We start from the raw sequence: 25,256 nt of genomic DNA on the forward strand, positions 1-25,256 counted from the left end.
TTTGGCAATAATATGTGCAAATTGCATGAAAATGTAAATTGTTATGATTAGAAATGGATGCAGAATTTGGCTATGAGTGTGAAAATTTCTTTTTGTTTTTGTGGGCTCTTTTCCTTTGTTTCCCCAGAGCATCCTGGCTCACATGCATTCCTCTTTTGTGTTTGCAGCATGTAGCATTGATATATACATACATGTATACGTGGACTATATAAACTAGAGGTGGCTCTCAGATAAATAATAATGGTTTTTCACATTTTTGTCATTCTCAATTTAGCAGTGAAGGATCTCCTCTAATTTTAACAAGTGAGTTCACTCCCATCTAGGCTTCCTCGTGTTTTCTGGGGTGTAATTCTTCTACATAGTCAATGACATTTTCTGTTCTCTGTGGACCTGATGCTGCATTCTTGCCTCAGGCAAGCATCTTATTGATCGTCCTCCTGGTTTGGCCAAATTAGACCTGGGGAGTATGAAATTGGTGAATTCACAGTTCTTGTGTCTCACTGTGAGTCTATTAGGTCACCTCTTTAGAGTCTGAATTTAAGTAAATCTATGATTCTGGGTAAACCATGCTACTGACAAAAACGTTCTATGCACATTATCAAGAAACAGGGCCATGTGGGTCCTTTTTTTTTATTTAAAAATTTTTAAGTTTATTTATTTATTTTGAAAGGAGAGAGAGAGAGAGGCAGAGAAAGAGAGAGAAAGAGAGAATCCCAAGCAGGCTCCGAGCTGTCAGTGCAGAGCCCAGAGTGGGGCCCGAACACACAAACCTTGAGATAATGACCTGAGATGAAATCAAGAGTCAGATGCTTAACCAACTGAGACACCCAGGAACCAACCACCCCCCCCCCCCGCCATGTTGGTTCTAATAAACATAAAGTACAATGATTTTCCAAGCTAGTTTTATAACTTCAATGACATATTTTTATATTTCCATCAATTGTACAAAATACTTAGTGTATACATTGTATCATTTAACTATATGAGTTAGATATCACTGTGCTCATTTTGCTAGTGAGAAAATTTAAACTCAGGAATTTTATAATTTATTTGTGATCACAGAACCATTAAGAGGCAGAGCCATAAGTAGACCTGGATCATATGTTCCCAAATCCTGTTCTCTTTCCTGAAGATCACATCAGTCTTTCTGCAAAAAGACTATAAATTCAAGTAGACCAGATGATTTTGTATGGGACATTTTGAATTAGGTAATAAAATAATAAATTAATAATTGCAATTATGTATTGAAAGAAAAAAGTTAGTTTGACCAATATTCTGTAAGTTTAGCCATTGTTACTTATAGGTCCCTAAAAGAACATCTACCATCAAGCTTTGGGAACAGAAAATAACTAGCCTAGGGCTTCAAGAAAACATGCAAAGGTTTAACCTCATAGACTGTTTATTAGAAACTTCTGGTTGGCTTCTTTGAATGCAGCTGATTGGGTGGCTATAGAGCCAACAAACAGGTTATTCTGAGTCCCACCCCACCCCATGTTTGTATTTATCAAAAGCCTGTGTGCCAGGTTCTATGCTGGCTGCTGGGAACATAGCCATAGAGAGGAAGGACTGTGGACTGTGTCCTCACCTGGTGGAGAGAGGAAGCTCTGAGGTCTCTTCATCTTCTTGTAAAGCCATTAATCTCATCATGGGGGTTCTATGTGCATGATCTCATCTAAACCCAATTACCTCCCAAAGGCCCCACCTCCTAATACCATCACACTGAGGGGCAGAAGTCCAACATATGAATTTTGGGGGACACAAATATTTGGTTCCTAACACAAACCATATGTGTCGTCATATTGTAATTGGCTTTATAATATCTCAGTGGATAGATCTTATTTTATTTTATTTTTTGCAGTTCAGATTTCACATACTACATCATAGATGTAGAAACAGTTCATACCACAACAGTAATTCCTTAATTTTTGTTATAATATAAACTGGTATGTACCTGAATCACATGCTTTAGATCTCTTCAGTTTTACAGTATGCAAAATTTATGTTACCTCGTACATAATCTAGATGATTGTATATCAGTACATTTAACAAAAGTTAATAGTATAGTGTGGTTTTTTTCTTTCTTTTTTAAAAAATTTTTTTATTGATTTATTTAAAAAAACTTTTTTTTTTTCAACGTTTATTTATTTTTGGGACAGAGAGAGACAGAGCATGAACGGGGGAGGGGCAGAGAGAGGGAGACACAGAATTGGAAACAGGCTCCAGGCTCTGAGCCATCAGCCCAGAGCCTGACGCGGGGCTCGAACTCACGGACCGCCAGATCGTGACCTGGCTGAAGTCGGACACTTAACCGACTGCGCCACCAAGGCGCCCCTATTGATTTATTTTTTTAATTTACATCCAAATTAGTTAGCATATAGTGCAACAATGATTTCAGGAGTAGATCCCTTAATGCCCCTTACCCATTTAGCCCATCCCCCCTTCCGCAGCCCTTTCAGTAACCCCCTGTTTGTTCTCCATATTTAAGAGTCTCTTATGTTTTGTCCCCCTCCCTGTTTTTATATTATTTTTGCTTCCCTTCCCTTATGTTCATCTGTTCTGTGTCTTAAAGTCCTCATATGAGTGAAGTCCTATGATATTTGTCTTTCTCTGACTGACTCATTTCGCTTAGCGTAATACCTTCTAGTTCCATCCATAGTATAGTATGGTTTCTAAAGGAAGCATTCCCCAAACGTGGAGGATTTCAGCTGACATCCATGTTCTTTGATAATGTGTAAGATCTTCAGCATTCAATTCAGAGTGTTAGCTGGAAATAATTTTTAAACACGATATTTTCTATCACACTCATTTTTATATTTGTATTTCCATTATCTACATGCTGTTTTCCTTGATCAAAATCCTACCCTAATGTTGACTAATGGTACCGAGGAGGCAGAAAATAGAGACATTGAAAGAGCATGTATATATTTTTAGCTATAAAATTCTCACCGAAAGAGCTGAATGCTTGAAATAGAGCACAAATATAATTGGATGCTTAAAACTGAATACAAACATAATTAGTGCTACAGTGGGTTTGGTTCCCAATAAAAATGTAAATGATTTAGTTTAAAATGTTTGGGATAAAAATATTAATTCTAGGTTGTGAATTTAAGAATGCATTTGATAACAAGGATTGAACAGATAAAAGTATAGTTCAAATAAGATGTAAGTATTCTATATGTGAATTTAAAAGTAAGTAGTTTTGGTAATGTTTAATATTTGTGTGCTAATTCAAATTAATCAAGAAATGTATTATATTCTTTTATAAAATACATTAAATCAGTGTGGTTTTAAAACTGACTAGAGGGGCACCTGGGTAGCTCAGTCAGCTAAGTGTCCAACTCTTGGTTTAGGCTCAGGTCATGGTCTCATGGTTTTGTGGGTTCGAGCCTCACATTGGGTTCTGCACGGACAGTGTGGAGCTTGCTTGTCTCTCTGTGCCCCTCCCCAACTTGCGCTGTCTCTGCCGCTCTCAAAATAAATAAATCAACTTAAAAAAAATTAAAATTAACCAGAGTTTAATGGCAAAATACCGTAACAATTGTAACTGTGACTAGGACTTAGAATATGAAAAAGAATATATTTACTAGACTTGAACCTACATAATTTTGAGAATCACCTGGCCCTTGAGCATCTTGCAGAGGTGGAGGTTCTGGTAGCTTTCAATAAGGACTTGATAAATGAATAAATCAACATGTAAATATATATTCTTTTTAGATTTTTCTTTTTTTATTTCAGCACACCTGAAATGATCTTCCTTTCAAAAGAAGTACAAACAAACCTAATTAAGGGATGTTCTTTTTTTGCATTTATATATATATTTTTTTCTGAATCACTGTTGAATTCTGTATATTACAGTAAAGAAGATTATCTGGAAAATTTTTATTTTAGAAATTAAAAACACACATGCTTCTGGCCACCAGAATGAGGAAAGTGTTTGATAAAAGGGGTAGAGTTTTGTGAACAAAATATATTCATTAAGCACAACTGGGATAGGTTGTTTTGTGCAAGAATACCCTTAGTTGTTGGAACTATACTAATATTTTTCCATGTAACCAGCAGTCTGCATTCTAATGTAATAACTTGAAAAAAGTCACTGATCAGCCTTAAACATGCATGAAACTTAAAATTTAACAAATTTCAATCATTATATTTTAAAATTACTTTATATCTTATAGTCAGGTGAAAAATATAGTTGTTCTAGGTAAATAGATCAATGAAACAGAATAGAGAGCCCAGAAATAGACACACATAAATAGAGCTGACTGATCTTTGACAAAGGAGCAAAGGAAATACAATGGAGCAGACAGTCTTTTCAACAAATGGTGCTGGAACATCCACACACGCAAAACTGAATCTAGACACAGACTTTATGCCCTTCACAGAAATTAACTCAAAATGGATCACAGAACTAAATGTAAAATGCAAAACTATAAAACCCCTAGAAGATAAAATAGCAGAAACCTAGATGACCCAAGGTTTGGTGATGACTTTTTAGATAAAACACCAAAAGCTTGATCCATGAAAGAATGAATTGATAAATAGGCTGGATTTCATTAAAATTAAAAACTTCTGTGAAAGAGTGTCAAAAGATGGAGAAGATAAGCCATACTCTGGGAGAAAATATTTGCAAAAGGTATATTTGATAAAGAACTGTTACCCAAAATATAAAAAGAACTCTTGAAACTCTGCAATAAGAGGGGCACCTGGGTGGCCTAGTCAGTTAAGCATCTGATCCTTGATTTGGGCTTAGGTCATGATCTCAACATTCGTGAGATTCAGCCCCACATTGGGCTCTGTGCTGACAGTGTGGAGCCTGCTTGTGATTCTCATTCTCTCTCTGCCCCTCCCCCCTACATGCTCTCTCAAAATAAATAAGTAATCTTTTTTTAGAGTTCTATAAATATGTAATAAAACCCTAAAGAAGTGTATTAAGAATGAAAAATCTAAATTTTTGTGAATAATTACCCCTGGATAAGGAGGTGGATAATCCAACCAGAAAAGTACTTCAAATAGGTTACAAATGTATACTTAATATTTTAGTATTTAATAGGATATATAAGAAATTTCTATCATTTTATAATTTATCTCTAAAATATTTTATAAAAACAGTGTTTCCATGGGCTTTAATTCTGATTTTTAAAATGATTCATATTAATTTACAAATTGTGGGAAAAGTAGTTAAGTCCAGAAAGAAATATATAATTAAGATGCAATCCTAACATTCATTTTTTAATTTTATTTTTTAATGTTTATTCATTGTGTTTTTGAGAGAGAGAGAGAGAGACAGAGTGCAAGTAGGGGAGGGACAGAGAGAGGGAGACACAGAATCCAAAGCAGGCTCCAGGCTTTGAGCTTCAGATTCTGTGTGTGTGTCTCTCTCTCTGCCCCTCCCCAGCAGGCACTAATCTTTTTTTTTTTTTTTTTTAGCACTCATCTATTTTTGAGAGAGAGAGACAGAGAGAGACAGAGAGAGAGACAGAGTGAGAGTGGGGAGGGGCAGAGATAGGGAGACACAGAATCCGAAGTAGGCTCCAGGTTCTGAGCTGTCAGCACAGAGCTCGGTGCAGGGCTCAAACCCATGAACCATGAGATCGTGACCTGAGCCAAAGTCAAATGCTTAACTGACTGAGCCACCCATGCACCCCAATAAATAATCTTAAAAAAAAATCCCAAAACTCCACAATAAGAAAACAACCTCCAAAATGGGCCAAAGACCTTAACAGACACCTTACCAAAGAAGATATACAGGTGGCAAATATGAAAAGATGCTCCACTTTATATGTCATCAAGGTAATGAGATTAAAACAAGATAGCACTACACACCCATTAGAATGGCCGAAATCTGGAACACTGACAACGCCAAGTGACAGAAACTCTCATTCACTGCTGGTGAGAATGAAAAATGGTACAGACACTTTGGAAGATAGTTTGGTGGTTTCTTACAAAACTAAACATATTCTTACCATACATAAAATCCAGCAATCATGTTCCTTGGTATCTATCCAAAGGAGTTGAAAATTTATGTCCATACAAAAACCTGCACATGGATGTTTGTAGCAGCTTTATTCATAATTACCAATACCTGGAAGCAGTCAAAGTTCAGTAGCAGATGAATAAATAAACTGTTACATCCAGACAATGGAATACAATTGGGTACCAAAGACAAATGAAGTATCATGCCATGAAAAGACGTGGAGGAATCTTAAATACATATTACTAAATGAAAGAAGCCAACCTAAAAGGCTATGCATTGTATTATTCCAGCGACATCACATGCTGGAAAAGGCAAAACTATGGAGACAGTAAAAAGATCCCTGGTTGTCAGTGATTGGGAGTTGGGGAGGGATGAACAGGCGGAACACAGAGGACTTTAGATTAGTGAAAACACTCCATATGATACTGTAAGGATGGATATTTGTCATTATACATTTGTCCAAACCCAAAGAATGTACAACATCAAGAGTGAACCCCAAGGTTAACTATGGACTTTGGGTGATCATGATGTGTCAGTATTGGTTCATGAGTTAATAACAAGTGTAACATTCTAGTTGGGGATATTGAGAATGGGGAAGGTGGATATAGGAAATCTCTATATATTCCTCTTAATTTTGCTGTGAACTTAAAACTGCTCTAAAAAAGTCTTTAAAAAAACACATTATAATTTTATTCCCATTCTCACCCCCATGTTCTGGTTTTATGCTCCCTATTACCTCAGTCAATATTTTTACTATGACAATAAAAGTATTGCTTTTTCTTAAAAAGAGTAATTGTTCTATGTTACTCTATATTATAGCACATCTAAAAATATATTCTTCAAGTGTCTTATGACTAGTACATATGATTTTCTTACATCAAATTTGTGGTATAAAAAGGTGAGAATGTCCTGAAATTTTTGCTTGTGATTAGATGTTTATCCCTATGAATTCTTCTAAAGTCAGAGAAGAATGCAGCACAGTCATTCTCCAATCTGATCTGATATCTCACACAAATATACTGTTTCATGTGACATACTGTGTGTTTGATCAATACTGTGTTTACCATGTGATCTATGTAAGTGGCTTACATATGCTAATACATTTAGTTCTCAGAATGACCTTATTGGGAAGACACTATTACAATTCTCTTCCTCTCTATTTTAAAGATGAAAAAAGGGAGCACAGAAAAGTTAAGTAAATGTCCCAGGATCGGAAACTACCAAGAGCAGTGCTCAGAATGTTAAACTGAGGTAGTCTAGAACCTGAGTGGGGGCCTAATCTATATAGTGACCTTCACCCTAGGACTCAGTGACAATCACTGGAGGTGGGTGGACTTCTGTATTGTTAACCAGCTCTGTAGTTGATTCTGATGTGTGTTTCTGAGTCAAATAAACTAGTGTTTGAATTCTGACTTTCTTACTGGCTGTATGTAGTTAGGGAAGTTATTTAATCTTTTTGTCTCAATTTCCTTACAAATGAAATGGGGAGATATTTACTTCGGAGTTCTGGGTGAATTAAATGAGTTATCATATGTGAAGCACTGGTACAGAGTACATTTTTAATAAGAAGAGGTATTATTATTCTGGAGAGTTTACCAGATCTGTTTATGCTCAAGTAACACTCTTTGAGAAACATTCTTTGGCGGGTATAGGGTGGTTTTTGTGGTATATAGCTTTTTGTTTGGAGCCTACTTTCAAATTATGCTTTCTCATTAATTCAAGAAGAAATACATGTATATGTTACATATATTTGTTATGACTTCCAAGGAGCACTTTGACATGTTTCAGAAAAGCTCTTAAAGCTGTATCTCACAGAAATATATTGCTTAATGTGACACATTGGGTAATAGGGGAAATGGCTCCATGCCAAAGAGTGTCCTGGCTCTCTCTGGGTCTCTTTATGAATGGGAAGTAGCTTCTTAGTCTGTGGGCAAGTCCTTGGGCATAAGAGATGAAAATCCGAACAGGATCACCTTGTTTGGGCCTGCCGCCTGTCCGGAAAGACTCCGAAGAGCACTAACTGATGTAAGGAGATAATATACCACCTTTCCCCAGTTCAGCTAAAGACACTCATTACTTTAAGAATGATTGGATTATTATAAAAGAGAAACTATTTAATTTTTGTCTTCTAAATTTAGCTCTTGTGGCCCAATTCAGAGAAACGCTTGTGAAAGGCCAGTCTTCTGATGTGCAAGATCCAGGCTGTTTGAGAAGAAAAAAAGCATTTCAGAAATCCAGACGTTAAGTCCTGAGGGAACAGTGCACAAAGTTAATCAATACACAGTAGAAATTAAGAGGAAAGTTGACCAGTCAGAAGTCCCCAACCTGGGAATGGGGAAACCCAGAGAGTAAAGAGAGAAAGGAGCCTGGGGAGGAGGCCAGTGGGCTCCATGCTTGGAGAGTCTTCACTGTAGGAGAAGGTCTGATGGAATACCCAGTCTCTGCTGAATTGAGCACCTTCTAAGGCCAGAACCATGAGTTGCGGGACATCAACTTAACCAGCAGACTGTCCATCACAAGTTGAGTGATGGCTACTGCTGAGGTTCTGTTTTAGCTCACCCATATGTCTATGAAGGCTCCCTACAGACATGGCCTTCGACCCTCCAGCAGGAGTAATGCTGTGTGTGCCTTGACACTTCACTTGGCCCATCTGAAGTAACTTGTGTGGCTGATCTTCCACTTTGACAGCACAGGACACTCATAGCCCCTTATGATGAAAAGAGTAGGGTCTTGGATTTATCACCTTGAGTGTTATGCAAAATGAAAGGCCTTCCCAACATCTAGACCTAAGCAGCTGAACAGAAAGAGCTTATTTTTCCCCATTTTGGAAAATAGCCAAACATACTGCAAGTTTTTGAATGTACAAATTATAACCATCATGCCCTGTGAAGAGCAAACATGATGTACTTTGTAAGAATAATTTATATCCTGTTTTTCACAGTCAAGTTAGTCACCTTGTTCGTTTATGAGTAAATAGTAGGAAAACCGTTGAATGGCAGAGACTATGTTTAATAAAAGGCAGCTAACTCTTAAGTGAGAGGAAAAGCAAAGGTAATAAAGAGTGCATTATTTGATTTTCCATTGCAGAAGTCAGTCTGTGCAAAATTCTGCTTGCAAAGAGATCATCCTTCCTACTTAACTTGTAGGAGATCATTTAGAAGGTTTGCTGGACTTGGCCGCATGGATCCTTCAGCTCCCAAGTACTTTCAGAGGTATTGTTCCATTTATTCCTTTTTATACCCTCATGAGGAAGAAAGCAGATATTTATAAATCCTACTTTACAAAGGCCGAAGTAGTGTTTGTATGGTGGGGAAACTGAGGAACAAAGGAACTAAATGACCTTGGCAGAAACTATTGCCACGGATCCCTTTTGACACCAGAAGGGTGGTATTTATAATCATTTGATAAATGCATGTGTGAAGAATGTAGATTGTTCTGAAATGAATGGTTTCAAAGTATCTGGGAATGTTGCCGAATCTGAATTTCTCCAGGAAATTGAATATACTATTCTCATGCAATTTAGGAACTTTGGAAGGAGAACAGCAGCTTTGATTTGATTTGATTTGATTTTTTTTAAGTTTGTTTGTTTGTTTGTTTGTTTGTTTATTGAGAGAGAATGAGAGTGTGGGCAGGGAAGGGATGCAGAGAGAGAGGTAGGGAGAGAGAAAATCCCAACTAGGTTACATGCTGCCAGTGCAGAGCCCAATGTGGGGCTCAATCCCATGAACCATGAAATCATGAGCTGAGCTGAAATCAAGAGTGGGACACTTAAGTGACTAAGCCACCTAGGTGCCCTAGCAGCTTTGATTTTATAATAAAACTATTAGTTACTCATTTTTCTTGAAGGGGACTTCAATTGGAATTTAAAGGACTTTTTTGCCCAAGTCAGAGGTATTATGGTAAATAATTCTTACCTATCACTTCCAAGCAATAGTTACTGCTTCAGTCCTTTATGTCTTTAGAACTTTTTATCATCACCTTCCTTGGCATAGACATGTAGGATTTAAGTAACTTTATAGTTTATATTTATGCTGGATAGTTGAAAGAGTCTTGGCACCAAAAAGCAATGAAAGCCAGAATCCATCTGCAGACCATTACATACTCAGTCATGTGATGAATGAAGAAGGTAGGACATTGATCAGGACAAACATCTCTGATTTGGGAAGGAACATTGCATTAGCAGATATATTCCTTCAATAATAGCCCTGAAGTTTGATGGTTGTGAGTAACTATGGTGATGTGTGTGGAGGTGAATGGCAGACTAAAAAATGTTGTAATGGCTGATGTGGCTTTCATGACACATATAAACCTAAGTAAAAAAGGTATCCTTTGAGTCTCACACAACTGTGTGAAGTAAGTAGGGAAGTTATTATCTCTATTTTATGGATGAAGAAATTGTGGGTCAGTATGACTTGCCCAATGTCATACAGCCGACTATCCATATTTCTCCCTGTTGAAGAAAGTATAACATTGGACTCAGTGTGAGGATTCTCCAAGAGAAAGTTGAAGGTTTTGGTAGTACTTTTCTGTAACTCAGTTCGTTGCATGGTTATGGGGGAGGCAATACCATTTTATTAAAGGGTTTCTTTAATTGATGAGGCAATGGGAATCTCCAGTGATATTTTGGATTATGAGTTAAGTGGGAAGGAACCTCAAACTCAAGGTTAAAGCCCAGTGGTAATCTAACATTAATAGTAAGTGGCCTGGGTAGGAGACATCAGCTGGTGTATTTTTTTTTCAATATATGAAATTTATTGTCAAATTGGTTTCCATACAACACCCAGTGCTCATCCCAAAAGGTGCCCTCCTCAATACCCATCACCCACCCTCCCCTCCCTCCCACCCCCCATCAACCCTCAGTTTGTTCTCAGTTTTTAAGAGTCTCTTATGCTTTGGCTCTCTCCCAATCTAACCTCTTTTTTTTTTCTTCCCCTCCCCCATGGGTTTCTGTTAAGTTTCTCAGGATCCACATAAGAGTGAAACCATATGGTATCTGTCTTTCTCTGTATGGCTTATTTCACTTAGCATCACACTCTCCAGTTCCATCCACGTTGCTACAAAGGGCCATATTGCGTTCTTTCTCATTGCCATGTAGTACTCCATTGTGTATATAAACCACAATTTCTTTATCCATTCATCAGTTGATGGACATTTAGGCTCTTTCCATAATTTGGCTATTGTTGAGAGTTCAGCTGGTGTATTTTAACATTGATGTAAACGCCTGGAACAGACATACTGAATCAGCTGAGGTCCAAGAGAAATGGGGCACACTGACCTCTACAATCTCTGAGAATTGGGAGAATAATGGACTCAGCAGGATTTCAGGTAAAATTAAGAAGAGGAAGTTCTCAGGTCTCAGGGCTATTTTCACATCCCTCACCTTGCCAGGCTGCCAAAATACTTCCTTTGCAAACTCCTGAAATTATTTCAGCAGCATTTGTCATTATAGTGACTCCCCTTGCTTTAAAAAATTTTTTTAATGTTTATTTATTTTTATTTAAAAAAAATTTTTTTCAACGTTTATTTATTTTTGGGACAGAGAGAGACAGAGCATGAAGGGGGGAGGGGCAGAGAGAGAGGGAGACACAGAATCGGAAACAGGCTCCAGGCTCTGAGCCATCAGCCCAGAGCCTGACGCGGGGCTCGAACTCCCGGACCGTGAGATCGTGACCCGGCTGAAGTCGGACGCTTAACCGACTGCACCACCCAGGCGCCCCTAATGTGTATTTATTTTTGAGAGAGAGACAGAACATGAGTGGGGGAGGGGCAGAGAGAGAGAGGGAGACACAGAATCCGAAGCAGGCTGTGCTGACAGCTCAGAGCCCTAGGAACTCAGGAGCCCTGAGATCATGACCTGAGTTGAAGTCTGATGCTTAACTGACTGAGCCACCCAGGCTCCCTCCCCTTGAATTTAGGAGAGGCTCTAGACCTGGAGTTGACAAACATCATGCCTGTGGGCCAAGCCCACTGCCTATTATTGTAAATGCAGTTTTATTGGAACACATCCACTCCCCTTTGTTTATATACTGTCTATGGTTGCTTTCATACTAGGAAGGCAACATTGAGTATCTGCAGTAGAGACCATATGGCAGAAAAATAAAAAAATACTTTCTGGCTCTATACAGAAAAATTTGCTGATCTTTGTCCTGTACTGTTAATGGCAAAATGCTTTAATCTCAGTGCTTGCTCTGATTACTTAGGAGTGGTTGCCTGAACTACTTTTTTGAAACTCTGAAACTGTGTCTCTGGCCAGTGAGAACGAGCGCTCCATCAGTTAGTAGTATCTGCTGTAGACACAGAAGCTAGGATTGATGGCGGTTATGCTAAGTGTTTACCATTCCTTACTGTAGGCTTTCATTTCCTCATGCTGCCGTGAGACCGCCCTAAACCAAGACATTCCCTGATGATTTGAGGGCTGTCTTTAATAAAAGGTGGAGCAGGTGACTTCTAATGTAAGGCAAATCCCACACCTTTCCAAATAAATTAACTAAGATAACTAGTCACGTCTATGATTTGAACACCACAAACTTGGCTCTGTGATTTACAAATGCTACCTTATTTGTTTCTACAAATCTGAAAGGGAGACATTTGTCTTATTTCATGGCTGAGGAAATTAACTTACAGGCAAATTCAGGTTCTTACTGCATTGAATGCAAATATGGTTCCAAAACCAGTAATTTCTTGTCTGTTGGGTTAAGTTAAATTTGAGAGGAATCACAATGTCATTATCAGTCCTTCCCACTACATAAAATTCAACAATTAGAAATTAAAACTGTATATCTAAGAGAAATATCTCTGGGGGGGCTTAACCTATTGGGCATTCATACTTCAATGTGTAATACCTTAATATGACCACTATTATCTCATAAAAAAGGAACTCTAGTTTTGAACATTGTATACATATAATAGAAAGTTGTTTAGTGGTGTTTTTTGCTTGCTTGTTTGTTTTAGCAAAGAAAGTTAGAAAAGTAATGTTAGAGCATGAGGTCTTTTTAGCGGAAACCAGGATATTCAGAGATCTAATGTTAGCAAAGGAGAATATTTGAATCATACCTGTGGTCCAATAGGTAGATATGAGATTAATTATTTCTGGCTAGTGTTTTACTCAATGTTGTTTTGATTGCAACTGGCAGAAACTTCAGAGATAATTTATGTTGAGGGATATTTTGTTCAAAAAAAAATGTATGTTTTTCTCATATAATTTAAGGGCAGAAAAGTATAGCTGTCTTCAAAAGGAACCTGACCTAACTGGAAATTGTTTTTTTTTCTTTCTCTCTGTTACACACCCCACAACTGTCTGCTTCATTCTGTTTCTCTATTTCTCTGTGTTTGTATTGGAAAAATTAAATACCCAGCTAAGCAGCATTACCTTCTAGACTTTATCACAGATCTAGCATGGGAAATTAGATGCTAGGTCAGGACCTTATTCTCAAAACATGATAAAAAATGAGGAAGGACAAAACTTATTTAAAGCAAAGTTTTAAATAGTCCTATATTCCTCTAAAGAGATTTTTGATGTTTTCCCTGACTATAGATACTCTCATGCCAAGATCTAATAAGTCCTGATGCTAATGACATTTACTGAGAATCCAATAATGTCTGCAGAGAGCTTTGAACAAGCTTTTTTTTTTTTATGTTTATTTATTTATTTTGAGAGAGAGCAAGAGAGAGAGAGAGAGAGAGGAGGAGAGCGAGCATGAGTGGGGGAGGGACAGAGAGAGCGAGAGAGAGAGCCTGATGGACTCCATCCACCATATGATCCAGCAATTCTACTTTTGGGTATTTATCCAAGAAAAGGATACTTTCCAAAGAAAAGGATAAATACCCAGAAGTAGAATTGCTGGATCATATGGTGGCTCTATTTTTAATGTTTTGAGGAAATTCCATCATACTGTTTTCCACAGTGACTGCACCAGTTTGCATTCCCACCGACAGAGCATGAGGGTTCCTTTTTCTCTATAGCCTTGCCAACACTTGCTGTTTCTTGTGCTTTTGATTTTAGCCATTCTGACAGATGTGAGGTGCATTGTAGTTTTGATTTGCATTTCCCTGATGATGAGTGATGTTGAGCATCTTTTCCTGTGTCTGTTGGCCATCTGTATGTCTTCTTTGGAGAAATGTCTGTTCATGTCTTCTGCCCATTTTTAATAGGATTATTATTAGTAGTGTTATGGTGTCGAATTATAGAAGTTCTTTATATTTTGGATACTAACTCTTTATGAGATATATCATTTGCAAATATCTTCTCCCATTCTGTAGGTTGCCTTTTAATTTTGTTTTTTATTTGTTTTGATGTTTTCCCAGTAGTTTATTTTTGCTTTTGTTTCCCTTACCTCAGAAAATGTATCTAGAAAAATATTGCTGCAGCTGTGTCAGAGAAATTACTGAGTGTACTCTCTTCTAGGATTTTTATGGTTTCAGGTCTCACATTTAGGTCCTTAATCTATTTTGAGTTTATTTTTGTGTATGATTTAAGGAAGTGGTCCAATTTTATTTTTTTGCATGTAGCTGTCCAGTTTTCCCAGCATCATTTGTTATAGAGACTGTCTTTTTCCCATTGCATATTCTTGCCTCCTTTGTCAAAGATTAATTGACCATATAATTGTGGGTTTATTTCTGGGCTCTCTGTTCTGTTCCATCAACCTGTGTTTCTGTTTTTGTGCCAGTACCATACTGTTTTGATTACTATAGTTTTATAGTGTATCTTGAAATCTGGGATTGTGATACCTCCAGGCTTTTTCTTTCTTTCTTTTTTCTTTTTTTCTTTTTCAAGATTGCTTTGGCTATTCAGTGTCCTTTATGTTTCCATACAAATTTTAGGATTGTTTGTTCTAGCTCTGTGAAAAATGCTGTTGGTATTTTGATAAGGATTGCATTAAATATGTAGATTGCTTTTGTTAGTATGGACATTTTAACAATATTGTTTCCCCCAATCCATGAACATGGAATATCTTCCCATCTGTTTGTGTCATATTCAGTTTTTTTCCGTCAGTGTTTTATAGTTTTAGAGTATAGGTCTTTCCTTTTTTTGGTTTAGTTTATTCCAAGGTATTTTATTATTTTTGGCACAATTGTAAATGGGAATCTTTTCTTAATTTCTCTGCTGATGTTTCATTATTAGTGTATAGAAATGCAACAGATTTCTGCATGTTGATTTTGTATCCTGCAACTTTACTGAATTCATTTATCAATTCTGGTAGTTTTTTCATGGAGTCTTTAGGGTTTTCTATATATAGTACATGTCATCTACAAATAGTGAAAGTGTTACTTTTTTCTTATCAATTTGGATGGCTTTTGTTTCTTTTTGTTGCATGATTGCTGTGGACTTCTAGTACTATGTTGAATAAAAGTGGTGAGAGTGGGCATCTTTGTCTTGTTCCTGATCTTAGGGATAAGATCTCAGTTTTTTCACCATTGAGTATGATGTCAACTGTGTGTTTTTCACATATGGACTTTATTATATTGGGGTATGTTCCTTTTAAAACTACTTTGTGGAGGGTTTTTATCATGGATGGATGTTGTACTTTGTCAAATATCTTTTAAGCATTTTTTTTTGCATAGCCTCCTGGCATCTACTAATTCAACCAGTGATCAACCATATCACTGTCATGTTCTCTCCTTTTTCCTTCTCATTCTTTCTATCCTTGAACATTTACATTTCTTTTTTTTAAATTTTTTTTTTTACATTTATTTATTTTTGAGAGACAGAGCACAAGTGGGGGAGGGGAAGAGAGAGAGAAGGAGACACAGAATCTGAAGCAGGCTCCAGGCTCCAAGCTGTCAGCACAGAGCCTGACATAGGGCTTGAACTCACAAACCGTGAGATCATGACCTGAGCTGAAGTTGGACGCTTAACCAACTGAGCCACCCAGCCACCTCATGAACATTTACATTCCAACAATTACATAAAATATTGAATTCTAGCGAGAATAAATACAAACTATATTTATAGATATTTTAGGTCTGAGGAGGATAAATCACAAGTGGACATAGAAGTTATTTTTAATAACTTTTATTAATGACAATATTTTATTCACAAACACATATACTCTGGTACAAACACATTGTAGTTACTAAAATACTCTATAATATCCAAACAGAGGCAGGAAAAAGCTGGAGGTGTTTCAGTGTTAGTGATGATGTAGTTGGAAGGGCCCAAGATATCCTGTTCTCAGTGACCTATCATATAAAGTACAAGAAGCTTGTTCAGTAGCTCCTGGGTGGCTCAGTTGGTTGGGCATCTGACTCTTGATTTTGGCTCAGATCATGGGTTCATGGTTTGTGAGATCGAGCCCTGCCTTAGGCCCTGTTCTGGCAGCATGGAGCCTGCTTGGGATCCTTCTCTCCCTCTCTCTCTGCCCCTTCGTACATCATGCTCTCCCTCTCAAAATAAATAAACATTAAAAAAAAAAAAAGCTTGTTCAAAGTCCTCTGCAGACATTATTGGGTTCTCAGTAAATGTCATAAGAATCAGGACTTATTAGATCTTGATATGAGAGTATCTATAGTCAGGGGAAACATCAAAAATCAACACTTCATTTAAAACATGTGATATAGAGTAAAAGGACCCTGGGCTTGTCTTGTCCTCAAACATAGCTAGATCAACATCAAACCATTTTGAACACATAGGGAATTGATCTGAGGATTAACAGAACATTCTGTATAATTTGAGGGAGGTAATGTGGCAGGTATGTGGTATGGAGATGTGAATTGGGAGAGAGAAGAGCTGTAGTGCTGCAGAGGGGAGGGAGCCCTTTTCACACAGAAGATAAAGGGGGAGAGAGAGAAGTGCATTGGGTTTGTACAAGAAAACACTCCCCCTGAAAGTAGCTAGAGATAAAGAGTGAAAACACATACAAGGGACTGTACAACAAAACTGTTCCCCAAAACTATTGATGGGGTAAAAAGGAGAGGGTTTCAATACACCAGTTTTTTATAAACAGCAGAGCAGAGTCTGAAGTTTCAGAGGTCAACCCCTGGTGCTCCAGTGAGGAAGCGGGGTGGAGCCTCAGGAGTGGGCAGTGTGGTCTGAGGATTCCTTGGGTCATACAGGAAGAAGAGGTTTCCCTGCTTGGAGTGCATTTGGTACAGGTGATATGACCTCTCCATGGGCAAAAGACCTGGCAGCTTCCATCAAGCGGCCATGTTCACCCATATAGGAACAGAGACACCAGTTGAGGGCAGCAAACCCTGGCGCTGGCTATGCATTGGGACTTATCATAAACTCTGAGCCACTGCACAGTGGAGTGACCATTTCCTGGGACAAGCTGGCCCTGGCTATAGCACAGTGAGTTCCTCTCCCAGAAGATCACTGTAAGTCCAAACCTTGGGGGTCTTCAAAGTGTAGGGTTTTGAAACATAGCTGCACCTGAGATAAAACACTGGAGAGAGGTGCCACCTGGTAGGCAGACAGCTCAGACACAGACAGGGGGAAGGTGGGGAGCTGATGGAAGTGGGGGACACAGGAGAGATGACTGATCTCGCATCTGTGATGGCCCGAACTTCCCACTCTACAGAGTATTGAGCAGGTGAAGCCATTTTCAACGTTAGCCCACCAGCACTGATTGGCCCTAGTGAGCTAAACAGCGCCACCAAGTGGAGAATGGAGCCGTTACACCAAGCCCCGCCCCTCTGTGCTTTTGAGGCTCTTTTCCACTAGGGCAAGTCAGCCTGGGAATCAGAGCAGCAGGCCCCTCCCTCCCTCGGAAGATCAGCGCAAACCCCTTCCAGGAGCTTAGTCTACTGACCATAGACTGCTGCAAGGTCTCACCTCTAGGGGGAAACTGGATCTAGCTTCATTTGGGTTTTTTGGTTTGTTTATTTGCATTTTCGTTTTTTTTTTTTTTTTTTTGTTATTGCTTCTGTTGTTGTTTTTCTTTTCTTTTGTTTTCTTTTGTTTCTTGGATACAGAAGGAGAAAAATGTTTATTTTTAAATTCTGTTTCATTAATTTTTAATTTTTCTTTTTCTCTCTTTTTTCTCTTTTCTCCTTTTTCTATCAAGCTTCTCTTGAAAAACAGAGAAACACAACTGTGATCTAGCTTCCTTTATTTGATTTAAAAATTAAAAAAAAATTTTTAATGTTTACTTATTTTTGAGAGAGGGAGAGAAAGACAGTGTGAGTGGGGAAGGGTCAGAGAGAAAGAGAGACACAGATTCTGAAGCAGGCCCCAGGCTCTGAGCTGTCAGCACAGAACCCAACGCAGGGCTCAAACCCACAAACTGTGAGATCATGACCTGAGCTGAAGCTGGACACTTAACCAACTGAGCCACCCAAGCACCCCAATATTTTTAAATTTTTGAGCTTTTATTCCATTCGATTATTATTATTGTTGTGTTTTTTCCTCCAAAATGACAAGTTGGAGGAATTCACCTCAAAAGAATAGGAAGAAATGACAGCCAGGGATTTAGTTAATGCAGATATAAGATATCTGAACTAGAATTTTAAACAACAATTGTAAGGATATTAGCTGGGCTTGAAAAAAGCATAGAAGACACCAGAGAATCTCTTTATGCAGAGATAAAAGAACTAAAATTTAGTCAAGCTGAAATAAAAAATTCTATAACTGAGATGCAAACTCAAATACAGACTATAAAAAATGAGGATGGACAAGGCAGAGGAGTGAATTAGCAGTATAGAAGATAAAATTATGGAAAATAATGAAGCTGAAAAGAAGAGGGAAACAAAGATCAAGGATAACAATGGAAGAATTAAGGAACTCAGTGATTTATTAAAACATCACATTAGTACAAAGGAATTCCAGAAGATGAAGAGAGAGAAAAAGGGGAAGTAGGTTTATGTGAGCAAATTATAGCTGAAAACTTCCCTAATCTGGGGAAGGACACAGATATCAAAATCCAAGAAGCATAAAGAAATACCATTAAATCCAACAGACGCTGGCCATTGTCAAGACATATCATAGTCAGGTTCACAAATAAACAGACAAGGATAGAATCCTGGAAGCAGCAAGGGAAAGAAGACTTTAACCTACAAGGGAAGACAAATCAGGTCCACAGCAGATCTGTCCACAGAAACTTGGCAGGCCAGAAAAGAGTGGCAAGATATATTCAACATGCTGAATGGAATATATATGCAGCCATATATGGAATGGAAAACATATGCAGCCAAGAATATTCTATCCAACAAGGCTGTCATTCAAAATGGAAGGACAGCTGAAGAGTTTCCCAGACAAACAAAAACTAAAGGAGTTTATGACTACTAAATCAGCCCTACTAGAAATTTTAAGGGGGACTCTTTAACTGGAGGAAAAAAAAAAGACCAAAAGCAACAAAGACTAGAAAGGACCAGAGAGCATCAACCAGCAACACCAACTGTGCAGGTAAAGGTAACACAATGGTACTAAATTCATACCTTTCAATAATCACTCTGAATGTAAATGGACGAAATGCTCCAATCAAAAGACATAGGGTATCATAATGTATAAAAAAACCCAAGATCTATCTATATGCTGCCTATAAGAGACTCATTTTAGACCTAAAGATACCTGCAGATTGAAAGTGAGGGGATGGAGAACCATCTACCATGCTAATAGATGTCAAAAGAAAGCTGGAATAGCCATAGTTATGTCAGACAAACTAGATTTTAAAACAAAGACCGTAACAAGAGATGAAGAAGGAATTACATCATAATTAAGGGGTCTATGCATCAAGAAAACCTAACAATTGTAATTATTTATGGCCCCAACTTGGACCATCCAAATATATAAATCAATTAATCATAAACATAAACTCATTGATAATAATACAATAATAGTAGGGGATTTCAACACCACACTTACACCAATGGACAAATCACCTAAGCAGGAAATCTACAAGGAAACAGTGGCTTTGAATGAGACACTGGACCAGATGGACTTAGCAGATATATCCAGAACATTTCATTCTAAAGCAGCAGAATTCACATCCTTCTCAAGTGCACACGGAACACTCTCCAGAACAGATCACATACTGGCTCACAAATGAGCCCTCAACAAGTACAAAAAGATTGAGATCATACCATGAATATTTTCAGATCACAACGCTATGAAACTCATCAACCACACACACAAAAAAAATTTGTCAAGTCCTCAAATATATGGAGGTTAAAGAACATGCTACTAAAGAATGAATGGGTTAACCAGGAAATGTAAAAAGACATAAAAAAAAAATACATGGAAGCCAATGAAAATGAAAACACAACAGTCCAAAACCTTTGGGAATCACAAAGGTAGTCCTAAGAGGGAAGTATATTGCAATTCAGGCCTATCTCAAGAAACAAGAAAGGTCCCAAATGCACAACCTAATCTTACACTAAAGGAGCTAGAAAAGGAACAGCAAATAAAGCCTAAATCCAGCAGAAGAAGGGAAATATTAAAGATTGGAGCAGAAATAAATTATATAGAATCTAAAAAACCAGTAGAACAGATCAACGAAATAAGAATTGGTCTTTGAAAGAGTTAACAAAATTGATAGCCCCCTAGCCAGACTTATCAAAAAGAAAAGAGAAAGGACCCAAATAGATAAAATCATGAATAAAAAAGGAGAAATCACAACCAACACTACAGAAATAGAAACAATTATAAGAGAATACTATGAAAAATTATGTGCCAACAAACTGGGCAATCTGGAAGAAATGCACAAATTCCTAGAAACTCACGCACTACCAAAACTGAAATAGGAAGAAATAAAAAATTTGGACAGACCCATAACCAGCAAAGAAATTGATTCAGTAATCAAAAACTCCCAACAAACAAGAGTTTTGGCCCAGATGGCATCCCAGTGGAATTCTACCAGACATTTAAAGAAGAATTAATACCTTTTCTTCTCAAACTGTTCCAAAAAACTAGATATAGAAGGAAAATTACCAAACTTATTCTACGAAGCCAGCATTACCTTGATTCTAAAACCAGACAAAGACCCCACTAAAAAGGAGAATTACAGGCCAATAGCCCTGATGAACATGGATGCAAAAATTCTCAACAAGATATTAGCAAATCAAATTTGACAGTACATTAAAAGAATTATTTACTATGATCAAGTGGGATTTATTCCTGGGCTTCAGGGCTGGTTCAGTATTTGCAAATTAATCAATGTGATACACTACATTAATAAAGGAAAGGATAAGAACCATATGATCCTGGGGTGCCTGGGTGGCTCAGTCTGTTAAGCATCTGACTCTTGGTTTAGGTTCAGGTTAGATTTCACAATTCATGAGATTGAGCCCCACATTAGACTCTGCACTGTCAGCAGAAAGCATGTATGGGATTCTCTCTCTCCCTCTTTCTCTGCCCCTCCACCACTTGTTTTTTCTCTCTCAAAATAAATAAACTTAAAAAAAATGAATCTCTCTCTAAAAAAAAAGAAGAACCATATGATCCTGTCAATAGATGCAGAAAAAGCATTTGACAAAATACAGCATCTATTCTTTTTTTTTTTAATGTTTATTTATTTTTGAGAGAGAGAGAGAGAGAGAGAGAGAGAGAGAGAGAGCGCACAAGCAGGGGAGGGGCAGAGAGAGAGAGGGAGACACAGAATCTGAAGCAGGCTCCAGACTCTGAGCTGTCAGCACAGAGCCCAACGCGGGGCTTGAACTCATGAGCTGTGAGATGATGACTAGAGCTGAAGTCGGACGCCTAACCAACTGAGCCACCCAGGCGCCCCCAGCATCTATTCTTGATAAAAACCCTCAACAAAGTAGGAAGAGGTATAACATACCTCAACATCATGAAGGCCATATATGAAAGGCCCACAGCTAATATCATCCTCAAGGGGGAAAAACTGAGAGCCTTTCCCCAGTCAGGAACAAGACAAGGATGTCCATTCTCACCATTACAATTAAACATAGTACTGGAAATCTTAGCCTCAGCAATCAGACAACAAAAATAAAGGCATCCAGATTGACAAGAAAGAAGTCAAACCTTCACTATTTGCAGATGACATGATACTTTATGTAGAAACCCAAAAGACTCATGAAAAAATTGCTAGAACTAGTACATGAATTCAGCAAAGTCGCAGGATATAAAATTAACATGCAGAGATCTGTTGTATTTCTATACACCAATAACGAAGCAGCAGGAAAAGAAATAAAAGAATTGATCCCATTTGCAACTGCACCAAAAACAGTAAGATACCTAGGAATAAACCTAACTAAAGAGGTAAAAGATCTGTACTCTGAAAACTATAGAACACTTATGAAAGAAATTGAAGAGGACACAAAGAAATGGAAAAGCATTCTATGCTCATGGATTGGAAGAACGAAAATTGTTAAAATGTGTATACTACCCAAAGCAATCTACACATTTAATGCAATCCCTATCAAAATACCACGAGCATTTTTTGCAGAGCTAGAACAAACAATCCCCAAATGTGTATGGAACCACAAGAGACCCCAAATAGCCAAAATAATCCTGAAAAAGAAAAATAAATCTGGAGGCATCATGATTCCGATGTTCAAGCTATATTACAAAGTCGTAGTCATCAAGATAGTATGGTACTGACCCAAAAACAGACACATAGATCACTGGAACAGAATAGAAAATCCAGAAATGAACCCACAACTATATGGTCAACTAATTTTCAACAAAGCAGGAAGAATATCCAATGGAAAAAAGATAGTCTCTTCAACAAATGTTGTTGGGAAAACAGGACAGTGACATGCAGAAGAATGAAACCAGATCACGTTCTTACACCATACACGAAAACAAATTCAAAATGTACGAAAGACCTAAATGTGAGACAGGAAACCATCAAAATTCTAGAGGAGAACACAGGCAGAAACCTCTTTGACCTGGCCAGACCCACTTCTTATTAGTCAAGTCGCCAAAGGCCAGGGAAGCAAAAGCAAACAGGAACCATTAGGACTTAATTGAGATAAAAAGCTTCTGCACAGCAAAGGAAACAATCAACAAAACTAAAAAAGCAGCCTATGGAATGGGAGAAAATAATTTGCAAATGGAACATCTGATTTTTTAGAATCCAAAATCTATAAAGAACTTACTAAGCTCAACACCCAAAACACAAATAACCCATTTAAGAAATGGGCAGAGGGTGTCTTGCTGGCTTAGTTGGTTAAGTATCCAACTCGATCTCAGCTCAGGTCATGATCTCATGGTTCGGAGTTCGAGCCCCACATATAAAGTTTCATGATAATTATTTCTAAAAGTAATTATAGACTGTTTAACTGATGAGTTCTCTAATATGTTGTTGTATAAATGGAAATTAGTACCTGTTTATCATAAATTAAATTTATTTCTGAAGAATACTTAACTATATTATTGATGTTTGCAAAATTTCAAGTAAAAAGGAGAGAATCGTTAAATAAAACCACATATACAATATGACCAAATTTTGCAAAACATACATATGGGTGGATGCATACATAAAAAAGTTAAAAATATTAATTAAACAACAATTATTTCTGGATATTAAGATTATGATTATTTTTTCTCTTGTCATAATCTTTTGTACTTTATAATTATTTAAATCTTTATCAAAATTCTTTGGTGTCCAGGAAAGTCATTCAGTAACAAGTAACAAAAAATAAAAATGGATAACAATAAGGATTTTGCAACAGTAATCACTTTATTTGTTGGCTCTAGGCTCTAGTGAGTATTCCTTGTGTACGTGGTGAAATTTAAGAGGAAATAGAGGAATCATAAGTTTTTATTGCTAATTTTCATAACTGTAACACTCCAGCTAAGCAAGTTTATAATCACAAATGCTAGTAAAAACTGAGTAAAGATTTACAAATCTCTTTCTAATTAAAGACAATTTCTCACATTTTTTTGACAGAATGGGGTTACACTACATTTTTAAAAGCATATTATAAATGAATTCATATTTTAAATAATCCATTTACTATCAATTTCACAATGTTCTGAGAAGAAATCAATGCAGTATCTTTCAGTTTTGACGCCATCAAACAGTACAACAGCAGCTGTTTCAGGATTACCCTCCCCACTTTATCAGAGTATGCAAATTATCGAAGTCTTGCTCCTGAGTCAGTGATATTTCTTTCTGAAACACATACAGAAAAATCTTTAATTCTAGTGAGCTAATCTTCCTCTGTAGTCTGTTCTTCTGCTGTTTTATGAGCAACTGTATTCTCAGAGTTGAGTCTTTTTCATTGGCACTAAGAATATATGTTTTCAATTATCCTCTAGAAAAAAGAAAAAAAAAAAAAAAAGGAAAGAAATTTCTGACATACCATGGTGCCTGGCCTGAAATTCCCTTGAATACAATTGAAAGTGAAAATCTGAAATTGATTTCTTATGGTATTGTTCTTGTTAGTTTTTTTTCTGTTTTTGTTTTTAAATTTATGTATGTATGTTTGTTTATTTATATATTGACAGAGAGAGAGACAGAGAGAGAGACAGAGCGAGAAAGAACATGATCAGGGGAGGGGCAGAGAGAGGAGAGACAGAATCCCAAGCAGGCTCCATGCTGTCAGCGCAGAGCCAGAAGCGGGGATCAATATCACAAACCTGAGCTGAAATCAAGAGTCAGTCAGATGCTCAACCAACTGAGCCACCAGGTGATCTGTGTTTTTGTTTTTAACCTTAATGCCTTGGTCTGAGCTTCCTCCAAGTTGCTTGAAAGTTCAGAGAATGGACCTAAAGTACTTGAAGCCGAGAGATGTGCTTGCTGTTATGTCAGACATGTCACAAGGGGAAGGGAGGAGGCATTTACCTTTAAAGCTTAAACTAGCTTTGGGGCGCCTGGGTGGCTCAGTCAGTTAAGCATCCAGCTTCTGCTTTGGTCAGGTCATGATCTCTGGGTTTGTGAGTTCTAGCCCCACATCGGGCTCTTTGCTGTCAGCAAGGAGCCTGCTTTGGATCCTCTGTCCCCTATTCCCCCTATCCCTCTGCCCCTCCCCTGATCTCTCTCTCCCTCTCAAAAAATAAGTAAACATAAAAACAAAACAAAACAACTTAAACTAGCTTTATCATTCCTAGGCTGTTCTGTTTACCCTGGAACACTTGTCATCATATAGAAAAGTAACATAGATTTTCTATGTCAATTTTGGAATGAAATGGCAAAGAGTAGCTCTCAGTTTTCATTCTGAAATGGTTTAAAAAATGAGAAGAAAACTTAAACAGGGCTTCAAAATGTACTAAGTTCTTCTACATCTTCTATCTGTTCATCTTCTTAATAAACAAGTGAAGTAGGTAAGGTTGTATCATTACCATCAGTCCCATTTTATGGAAGAGGAGAGGTTCAGAGATAGATGCATCGCTCAAGGTCACACATTTGAATCCTACAGGAAACAATTCAAATTCAGGTTT

The 25,256-nt window shown here is 37.5% G+C and overlaps 1 protein-coding gene across 1 annotated transcript in view; it reads left to right on the forward strand.

Annotated features, from left to right (window-relative positions):
- PLPPR1 (phospholipid phosphatase related 1) overlaps positions 1-25,256 on the forward strand; it is a 374,403-nt gene that overhangs the window by 45,531 nt on the left and 303,616 nt on the right. The window contains exon 5 of the mRNA XM_045043456.1: positions 9,062-9,186. The gene's annotated coding sequence lies outside the window, so the exon portion shown is untranslated. The remainder of the gene's footprint in view (positions 1-9,061; positions 9,187-25,256) is intronic.

The sequence above is a fragment of the Felis catus genome, chromosome D4, assembly GCF_018350175.1.
Source record: "Felis catus isolate Fca126 chromosome D4, F.catus_Fca126_mat1.0, whole genome shotgun sequence".
Classification (NCBI taxonomy): Eukaryota; Metazoa; Chordata; class Mammalia; order Carnivora; family Felidae; genus Felis; species Felis catus.